Below are 10,897 nucleotides of genomic sequence, written 5' to 3' on the forward strand. Positions count from 1 at the left end.
TCAGGATACATAGGGGTTGTTGTTGTTGTACAGGGTGGCCCAAAAGTCAGGACACATAGGGGTCGTTGTTGTTGTACAAGGTGGCCCAAAAGTCAGGACACATAGGGGTGGTTGTTATTGTACAGGGTGGCCCAAAAGTCAGGACACATAGGGGTGGTTGTTGTTATTGTACAGGGTGGCCCACAAGTCAGGACACATAGGGGTTGTTGTTGTACAGGGTGGCCCAAAAGTCAGGACACATAGGGGTTGTTGTTGTTATTGTACAGGGTGGCCCACAAGTCAGGACACATAGGGGTTGTTGTTATTGTACAGGGTGGCCCAAAAGTCAGGACACATAGGGGTGGTTGTTATTGTTCAGGGTGGCCCAAAAGTCAGGACACATAGGGGTGGTTGTTGTTGTACAGGGTGGCCCAAAAGTCAGGACACATAGGGATGTTGTTATTATACAGGGTGGCCCAAAAGTCAGGACACATAGGGGTTGTTGTTATTGTACAGGGTGGCCCAAAAGTCAGGACACATAGGGGTTGTTGTTGTTGTACAGGGTGGCCAGCGGTTAGCGCTACTCTGCGCTATGAACCCGGTGACCCGAGTTCGATTACCGCTCACGGGCAACTCCATTGACGATTACCCGAACGGGTCCTGGGCCGCCCCTAGGTCGACTCAGCCTCAGATGAGTTACCTGGTGTGGCGGTGTATAATAAACATTGCCACTGGGGGAGACAAAGGTGACCGGGCGTGGTGGTGGTGGTGGTGCTGGGCACCCACCCCCCACTCCTCCCTCCCCTACATCGTGTGGCACATTTGGGGCTGTTGGCTACTAAGTGCACTTGCCCCAAAAAGTCTGGTTCAGGCTACAGGGGGGATCGTTGTCTTTATTTTTTTCTAGCGAGGAGGGTGGTTAGGGCGAGAGTTGGGGGGGTGGGTGGGTTGGTGGTGGGAGAAGGCGGAGGAGGAGGAGGGCGATAGAATTTCAGTTTTACTGCTCAGAGTATAAAAGCAGAGCGGTCGGGAGTAGAAACACAGAGAGAGGGAGGGAGAGAGGAGGGCGAGATCGCATCGCACGCGGGGAAAGGAACAGCTTAATATTCGTAATAAACATCACTGTCGGGCTTGGCTTTTTGCTGGTGAGCCAACCCGAAACGTTTAACCAAAATTCCTGACACACCAAGTTACGTAAATGTTTTTTTTTAATATATGTAAAAATTTGCTACATTTATATTTTTTGAAATTTTTTCATGAAATTTGTTTTTCCCATATATGCCGTATATGTATTTATATTTATTTATATTTGTGTGTGTGTGTGTGATGCGTGTGATGTTGAATGTTCGTTCCTTTCAAAGGCCATGAAGGTCGCGTGCTGGATGTTGGCGCTGGCTCTGTGCGCTCTCGCGCTCCCCACGCTCTGCCTGGGTAAGAGAGAAGGGATCGTCCCGCATTGAACACAGACACACACATAGACACACATAGACACACACATAGACATAGACACACACACAGACACACACACATAGACACACACATAGACACACACATAGACACACACATAGACACACACACATAGACACACACACACATAGACACACACACAGACACACACACACACAGACACACACACAGACACACACACAGACACACACACAGACACACACACACAGACATACACACACATAGACACACAGACATACACACACATAGACACACACATAGACACACACATAGACACACACACGCAGACACACACATAGACACACACATAGACACACACAGACAGACACACACACAGACACACACACAGACACACACAGACACACACAGACACACACACACATAGACACACAGACACACACACACATAGACACACACACAGACACACACAGACACACACATAGACACACACACATAGACACACAGACACACAGACACACACATCGACACACAGACACACACATAGACACACAGACACACACATAGACACACAGACACACACATAGACACACAGACACACACATAGACACACAGACACACACATAGACACACACATAGACACAGACACACAAACACAGATACACACACATAGACACACAGACACACACACATACACACACACATAGACACACAGACACACACATAGACACACAGACACACACATAGACACACAGATACACACATAGACACACAAACACACACATAGACACACAGACACACACATAGACACACAGACACACACATATACACAGACACACACACATAGACACACAGACACACACATAGACACACAGATACACACATAGACACACAGACACACACACATAGACACACAGACACACACATAGACACACAGACACACACACACGCATTCAAGCGTTTTTTTTATAATTATAAATTAGAATTTTTTGTTCGTTAAAAATTGTATTATTAATTATCGCCCATTACCACGTTCACATCTGAATTATTCGATGGATAGCAGAGACCATTAAGTGCATCCATTTGTGTTGTTTGTAACAACAACAACAAAAAATGGAATCTCTAAATTGAGTTGAATTAGAGTAGTCATCAATTTTTGTAAAAAAAATTGGGCCTGCGGAAAAATACCTAATGTTTGGAATAGTTGTTAGTAGTTACAGATTGTATAGTGTATAGCGTAGTTTATAGTTGTGTAGTGTATAGAGTAGTGTAAAGTAGTGTAGTTTATTGTAGTGTGTAGTGTAGTGTATGGTAGTGTAGTGTATAGAGTAGTGTATATTAGTGTAGTGTAGAGTGACGTGTATAATAGTGTAGTGTATAGCGTAGTTTATAGTAGTGTATTGTATAGAGTAGTGTATAGTAGTGTATTTATATTAGTGTACAGTGTAGTGTATAGCGTAGTGTATGATAGTGTAGTGTATAGTCGTGTATAGTGTAGTGTATAGTGTATATCAGTGTAGTGTAAAGTAATGTATACTGTAGTGTATAATGTAGTTGATAATAGTGTAGTGCACAGTAGTGTATAGTGGAGTGTATAATAGTGTAGTGTATAGTGTAGTGTATAGTGTAGTGTATAATAGTGTAGTGAATAGTGTGGTGTATAATAGTGTAGTGTATAGTGTAGTGTATAATAGTGTAGTGTATAGTGTGGTGTATAGCGTAGTGTATAATAGTGTAGTTTATATACATTATGAGACCTCCTTTGCCAGTAACAAGATATAGTAATAGGTTTTACCCTTTTAACTGGCACAAAAACTGAACACCTTTATTCAAGGCATCATGTTTGCAATAACCACAACACAAGCAGTCAAAATGCAAACAAAAAAGAGAGACAACTCTGGTAATGATATTGGCACTGTCCTTGAATTTGATTGGTCCACACCCGAGACGGCTTTTCTTAGAGCCCTTTAAGTCTCCACTGGTGTTGGACCAGAAGACGCCAAAAGGCGTACAACTCAAAAACAGCGCACTGTGTTGTGGTTATTGCAAACATGACGCCTTGAATAATTAAAGGTGTCAGTTTTTGTGCCAGTTAAAAGGGTAAAACCTATTACTATAGTGTAGTGTATAGTGTAGTGTATAGTGTAGTGCATAGTGTAGTGTGTAGTGTATAGTATAGTGCATAGTGTAGTGTATAGTGTAGTGCATAGTGTAGTGTATAGTAGTGTAGTGTATAGTGTGGTGTATAGCGTAGGGTATAATAGTGTAGTGTATAGTGTAGTGCATAGTGTAGTGTATAGTGTAGTGTATAGTGTAGTGTATAGTGTAGTGTATAGTGTAGTGTGCAGTATATAGTGTAGTGTATAGTGTAGTGTATAGTGTAGTGTGTATAGTGTAGTGTATAGTGCAGTATATAGTGTAGTGTGTAGTGTATAGTGTAGTGTGTAGTGTATAGTGTATAGTGTAATGTATAGTGTAGTGTATATCAGTGTAGTGTATCATAGTGTAGTGTATAGTAGTGTAGTGTATAGTGTAGTGTATAGTGTAGTGTATAATGTAGTGTATAGTTCAGTGCATCACCATTATCATCATCACGATCCATGGGCAGATAGCCCCCTTTAGTAGTTGTTGTGTCCACTGCACATTTCGTCATTTGTTGTTGCCACTTCCCCCTTCTCTCTCTGTGTAGTGTATAGTGTAGTGTATAGTGTAGTGTATAGTGTACTATATAGTGTAGTATACTGGTACAGCACTAGTGTAGTGTATAGTGTAGTGTATAGTGTAGTGTGTAGTGTAGTGTGTAGTGTATAGTGTAGTGTATAGTGTAGTGTATAGTGTAGTGTATAGTGTAGTATACTATACACTACAATAGGGAGCGCCTCGGTGGCTAGGAGATGTTGACTACCTTGCCTGGTGTACAGGAGGTCGTGGGTTCCACCACCACCATTATCATCATCACGGTGGCTAGGAGATGTTGACTACCTCGCCTGCTGTACAGGAGGTCGTGGGTTCCACCACCACCACCACCATCATCATCGCGGTGGCTAGGAGATGTTGACTACCTCGCCTGGTGTACAGGAGGTCGTGGGTTCCACCACCACCATCATCATCACGGTGGCTAGGAGATGTTGACTACCTCGCCTGGTGTACAGGAGGTCATGGGTTCCACCACCACCACCATCATCATCACGGTGGCTATGAGATGTTGACTACCTCGCCTGTCTCTCTCCTGGCCCTCCGGGATTTTCCGTCCGCATTAAGATTGAACACATCACCGCGCGCGTTTGGGAGAGTGATTTTTTTTGCTGCTGACATGAATTCTCACGTGATGATGATGATTGTGACGACGATGATGATGGTGACAAGCGGCTCACTTGGTTGAGCCACTGCACACCGCCTAAGCGGGTGCCCTGAGCCGGTAACGATCAATAATTACGGAGTATTTAAGCGTTTGCGTTGTTTCATCACTGGCACCGCGCGTGGTTAAAAGGTCCCGGGGGGAAAAAAAATTGGTGTCTATTCAGTGTCTGAATAATCTTGACACCTACATTAGCGGACGCACTAATCGGGGAGTTTTTCCCCCGGACTCTTTTTTTTACTTTTCTTCTGCCAACAAGACTGAAACCTAATGTTTTTTTGTTGTAAACATGGAACTCACGTGTGCATTAGCCCCAATAATTGTGGTTAAAATGCAAACAAAACGCACACTCCGATAATAAGACGTATTTATTTTAGTCTCACGTAGAAAGACGCCACACGTGAACTTAAGGAGACACGGTCTGCTTGAAGCGAGAATTTAAATAAAAATTGTATAATGTTTAAAGTTTATTTATCTGCCCCCGCACCCACCCCTGTCTCTATATTTAAGGCCTCGACATAGAGGCATTGGGTCTCTGTGTGTCTATGTTGTGTGTCTCTCTCTGTGTGTCTATGTTGTGTCTCTCTCTGTGTGTCTCTGTGTTGCGTCTTTCTGTGTGTCTATGTTGTGTGTCTATGTTGTGTGTCTCTCTCTGTGTGTCTATGTGTTGTGTCTTTCTGTATGTCTATGTTGTGTGTCTCTCTGTGTGTCTCTGTGTGTCTCTCTCTGTGTGTCTCTGTGTGTCTCTGTGTGTCTCTCTCTGTGTGTCTATGTTGTGTGTCTCTCTGTGTGTCTCTGTGCTGTGTCTTTCTGTGTGTATCTGTCTGTGTGTCTATGTTGTGTGTCTCTCTCTGTGTGTCTGTGTTGTGTCTTTCTGTGTGTATCTGTGTTGTCTCTCTCTGTGTGTCTCTGTGTGTCTCTCTCTGTGTGTCTCTGTGTGTCTCTGTGTGTCTCTCTGTGTGTGTCTATGTTGTGTGTCTCTCTCTGTGTGTCTATGTGTGTCTCTCTCTGTGTTGTCTCTTTCTGTTTGTCTCTGTGTCTCTCTCTGTGTGTCTCTGTGTTGTGTCTTTCTGTTTGTCTATGTTGTGTGTCTATGTTGTGTGTCTCTCTCTCTCTGTGTCTCTGTGTATCTCTCTGTGTGTCTCTGTGTGTGTGTGTGTCTCTCTCTCTGTGTCTCTCTCTGTGTCTCTCTCTCTGTGTCTATGTTGTGTGTCTCTCTCTGTGTGTCTCTGTGTTGTCTCTTTCTGTTTGTCTCTGTTGTGTGTCTATGTTGTGTGTCTCTCTCTGTGTGTCTCTGTGTGTGTCTCTCTCTGTGTCTATGTTGTGTGTCTCTCTCTGTGTCTATGTTGTGTGTCTCTCTGTCTGTGTGTCTCTGTGTTGTCTCTGTGTGTATGTCTGTGTGTCTCTCTGTGTGTCTCTGTTGTCTCTCTCTGCTTGTGTGTCTGTCTGTGTGTCTATGTGTGTGTCTCTCTCTGTGTGTCTCTGTGTTATCTCTCTCTCTGCTTGTGTGTCTCTCTATGTGTGTCTCTGTGTGTCTCTGTGTGTCTCTCTCTCTGTGTCTCTGTGTGAGTCTGTCTCTACTTGTGTCTCTGTCTGTGTGTCTATGTTGTGTGTCTTTCTCTGTGTGTCTCTGTTGTCTCTCTCTGCTTGTGTGTGTCTGTGTGTCTATGTTGTGTGTCTCTCTCTGTGTGTCTCTGTTGTCTCTCTCTGCTTGTGTGTGTCTGTGTGTCTATGTTGTGTGTCTCTCTCTGTGTGTCTCTGTGTTGTCTCTCTCTGCTTGTGTGTGTCTGTCTATGTGTCTATGTTGTGTGTGTCTCTCTCTGCATGTGTGTGTCTGTCTGTGTGTCTATGTTGTGTGTCTCTCTCTGTGTGTCTCTGTGTGTGTCTCTCCCTGTGTGTCTCTGTTGTGTGTCTCTCTGTGTGTCTATGTTGTGTGTCTCTCTCTGCATGTGTGTGTCTGTCTGTGTGTCTATGCTGTGTGTCTCTCTCTGTGTCTGTGTTGTCTCTCTCTGCGTGTGTATCCGTCTGTGTGTCTATGTTGTGTGTGTCTCTCTGTGTGTCTATGTTGTGTGTCTCTCTCTGTGTCTATGTTGTGTGTCTGTCTGTGTGTCTATGTTGTGTGTCTCTCTCTGTGTCTATGTTGTGTGTCTCTCTCTGTGTCTATGTTGTGTGTCTCTCTCTCTGTGTCTATGTTGTGTGTCTCTCTCTGTGTCTATGTTGTGTGTCTCTCTCTGTGTCTATGTAGTATGTCTCTCTCTGTGTGTCTCTGTGTGAGTCTCTGTGTGTGTCTCTGTGTGTCACTCTCTGTGTGTCTGTGTTGTGTGTTTCTCTCTGTGTGTCTCTGTGTGTGTCTCTCTCTGTGTGTCTCTGTGTGTCTCTCTCTGTGTGTCTATGTTGTGTGTCTCTCTCTGTGTGTCTCTGTGTGTGCCTCTCCTTGTGTGTCTCTGTGTGTCTCTCTCTGTGTGTCTATGTTGTGTGTCTCTTTCTGTGTGTCTATGTTGTGTGTCTCTCTGTGTGTCTATGTTGTGTGTCTCTCTCTGTGTGTTTATGTTGTGTGTCTCTTTGTGTGTCTATGTTGTGTGTCTCTCTGTGTGTGTCTATGTTGTGTGTCTCTTTCTGTGTGTCTATGTTGTGTGTCTCTCTCTGTGTGTCTATGTTGTTTGTCTCTCTCTGTGTGTTTATGTTGTGTGTCTCTCTCTGTGTCTCTGTGTGTCTATGTTGTGTGTCTCTCTCTGTGTGTCTATGTTGTGTGTCTTTCTCTGTGTGTCTCTGTGTGTGTCTCTGTGTGTCTATGTTGTGTGTCTCTCTGTGTCTCTGTGTGTGTCTCTCTCTGTGTGTCTATGTTGTGTGTCTCTCTCTGTGTCTATGTTGTGTGTCTCTCTCTGTGTCTATGTTGTGTGTCTCTCTCTGTGTGTTACTGTGTGTGTCTCTCTGTGTGTCTATGTTGTGTGTCTCTCTCTGTGTGTCTATGTTGTGTGTCTCTCTCTGTGTGTCTCTGTGTTGTCTCTCTCTGCTTGTGTGTGTCTGTGTGTCTATGTTGTGTGTGTCTCTCTCTGCATGTGTGTGTCTGTGTGGTGTCTATGTTGTGTGTCTCTCTGTGTGTCTCTGTGTTGTCTCTCTCTGCGTGTGTATCCGTCTGTGTGTCTATGTTGTGTGTCTCTCTCTGTGTGTCTCTGTGTTGTCTCTCTCTGCTTGTGTGTGTCTGTGTGTCTCTGTGTTGTCTCTCTCTGCGTGTGTATCCGTCTGTGTGTCTATGTTGTGTGTCTCTCTCTGTGTGTCTCTGTGTTGTCTCTCTCTCTGCGTGTGTATCCGTCTGTGGTGTCTCCGTGTCTGTGTTTTGTCTCTCTGTGTGTCTCTGTGTTGTCTCTCTCTGCTTGTGTGTCTCTCTCTCTGTGTGTCTATATTGTGTGTCTCTCTCTGTGTGTCTATATTGTGTGTCTCTCTGTGTGTCTCTGTGTGTGTCTCTCTCTGCGTGTGTCTCTCTCTGTGTGTCTATATTGTGTCTCTCTCTGTGTGTCTCTGTGTGTGTCTCTCTCTGCGTGTGTCTCTCTCTGTGTCTCTGTGTTGTCTCTCTCTGCGTGTGTATCCGTCTGTGGTGTCTCCGTGTCTGTGTTTTGTCTCTCTCTCAAATTTAGTTCTACCTGATGGTTGCTGGTATTGCGATCGAAACGTCGAATTCTATTATTTTATTATTTCTACCTTGGGGGGCGTCCATTAATGACGTCACGCACCTGGGAGGAGGGTGGGTAAGACATTTGTGACGATGAGCAACTTTATAAATAAATACATACAACACGTTCTACTTAATCAAATAGACTTTTTAATAAATGTTTTTTACCTACATCATCAGAGTTGCAGCGCCACATTAAATACGCACTACTACAATGACGATAGTTTTACGACAATTTGAAGCGTGTTTTATTTTCAAAATGGAAATATGATTTTTTGGGGGGGGAGGGGGGGCAGAGCTTTGAGCTTTGTGACGTCATATTTGAAGGGGGGGGGTCTGACTTTTTGTGACGTCCAAAATCGCGTGACGTCATTTATGGACGGCCCCTTTTACCGAAGGAACCAAAAAGAGAGAGCAATTACATTTTGAGACCTCCTTTGCCAGTACATTTCAATGAGCCATTTCAATGCTAAATTCTACGCTAATTCCTTTGACAAGGGGCTTGGTGTTTTTCTTCTCACACAGCTTAAAGGTCGCGATCTCAGCGTGGCTTTTTCACTCCAGCGCTGTCCTCCAGACAGTCTCGTCCCCTTCACCTGATGAAGGCCGCTTGTGTTGTGGCCGAAACGTCGCGATTTTTGTTATTTTATTTTCACCTACGTGACTTTACCCAATAGAGTCAAAGATTATTGCACACTCTATAGGAATAGGTTTTTACCCTTTTAAACTGGGCACAAATAATTACACCTTTATTTATTCAAGGCATCATGTTTGCAATAACCACAACACAAGCAGTCAAAATGCCAACAAAAAAGAAGACAACTCTGATAATGATATTGGCACTGTCCTTGAATTTGATTGGTCCACATCAGAGACGGCTTTTCTTAGAGCCCTTTAGTCTCCACTGGTGTTGGACCAGAAGACACCAAAAGGCGTACAACTCAAACACAGCGCACCATCAGAGTATTGAGGGCTCGGGGTGAGCATTCACATTATGAGACCTCTTTTAACAGTAACAAGATACAGTAATAGGATTCACACTTTTAACTGGCACAAAAAGTGACACCTTTATTCAAGGCGTCATGTTTGCAATAACCACAACACTAGCAGTCAAAATGCAAACAAAAAAGAAGACAACTCTGATAATGATATTGGCACTGTCCTTGAATTTGATTGGTCCACACCCGAGACGGCTTTTCTTAGAGCCCTTAAGTCTCCACTGGTGTTGGACCAGAAGACGCCTTGAATAAAGGTGTCAGTTTTTGTGCCAGTTAAAAGGGTAAAACCTATTACTATATCTTGTTACTGGCAAAGGAGGTCTCATAATGTAAAAAAAAATTTGTACGAATATGAACAATACAAAAAACATGTCGTGACTCGCGGTAAAAGTTCGCCATCTAATGGAGAAATGGGGGCATTACAGGAGAAAACTAAAATTTAATTTAATAATAATATTATTTGGACAAGTTCGGCGAGCCGGATTTAAAAGCCCAACGGACCGTACTTTGCCCGTGTCTGACTTAGTACATTTAATTAAAGCGTTTTTTTAAGTTTGTTTTAAAATATTACTCATTTCAGAAACGATCCTGGCCATCACAAATGATCGCAGCTCAACAAAGCGATTATTTATCGTCGTCGTCGTCATCATCACGTGGACTTTTATAGCAGCAGCCAAATCGCCCTCGAACGGCGTGGTGATGTCGATTATAAATGTGTGGAGGGAGGCGTTAGCGAGACACAAACTCCAAATTTACAGTAGCAGCAGCAGCAGGCGTCAGGGGTGAGGGGTCAGAATCGAGCCCACGACCTCCTGTATACCGGGCGAAGTAGTCAACATCTCCTAGCTACCGTGGCGATGATGAGAGAGAGACGCAGACTCCAAATCTACAGCAGCAGCAGCAGGCATCGTCAGGGTTGGGATCGAACCCACGACCTCCTGTACACCAGGCGAGGTAGTCAACATCTCCTAGCCACCGTGATGATGATGGTGGTGGTGGAACCCACGACCTCCTGTACATCAGGCGAGGTAGTCAACATCTCCTAGCCAACGTGGTGATGATGGTGGTGGAACCCACGACATCCTGTACACCAGGCGAGGTAGTCAACATCTCCTAGCCACCGTGATGATGATGGTGGTGGTGGAACCCACGACCTCCTGTACATCAGGCGAGGTAGTCAACATCTCCTAGCCAACGTGGTGATGATGGTGGTGGAACCCACGACATCCTGTACACCAGGCGAGGTAGTCAACATCTCCTAGCCACCGTGATGATGATGATGGTGGTGGTGGAACCCACGACCTCCTGTACACCAGGCGAGGTAGTCAACATCTCCTAGCCACCGTGATGGTGGTGGTGGAACCCACGACCTCCTGTACACCAGGCGAGGTAGTCAACATCTCCTAGCCACCTCGGCGTAAACCGAATGTCATTTGGACGTCTGTGCCACACCGTTCATTGCGATGT

The 10,897-nt window shown here is 44.5% G+C and overlaps 1 long non-coding RNA gene across 1 annotated transcript in view; it reads left to right on the forward strand.

The window, feature by feature from the left end:
* Nucleotides 1–991: 991 nt before the first annotated feature.
* LOC116956650 (uncharacterized) overlaps nucleotides 992–10,897 on the forward strand; it is a 15,405-nt gene continuing 5,499 nt past the window's right edge. Inside the window, exons 1-2 of the long non-coding RNA XR_004405017.2 lie at nucleotides 992–1,124; nucleotides 1,341–1,410. This is a non-coding gene — a long non-coding RNA (uncharacterized LOC116956650). The remainder of the gene's footprint in view (nucleotides 1,125–1,340; nucleotides 1,411–10,897) is intronic.

Source organism: Petromyzon marinus, chromosome 66, assembly GCF_048934315.1.
Source record: "Petromyzon marinus isolate PM22_M1 ecotype Great Lakes invasive population chromosome 66, UKy_Petmar_22M1.pri1.0, whole genome shotgun sequence".
Taxonomy (NCBI): domain Eukaryota; kingdom Metazoa; phylum Chordata; class Hyperoartia; order Petromyzontiformes; family Petromyzontidae; genus Petromyzon; species Petromyzon marinus.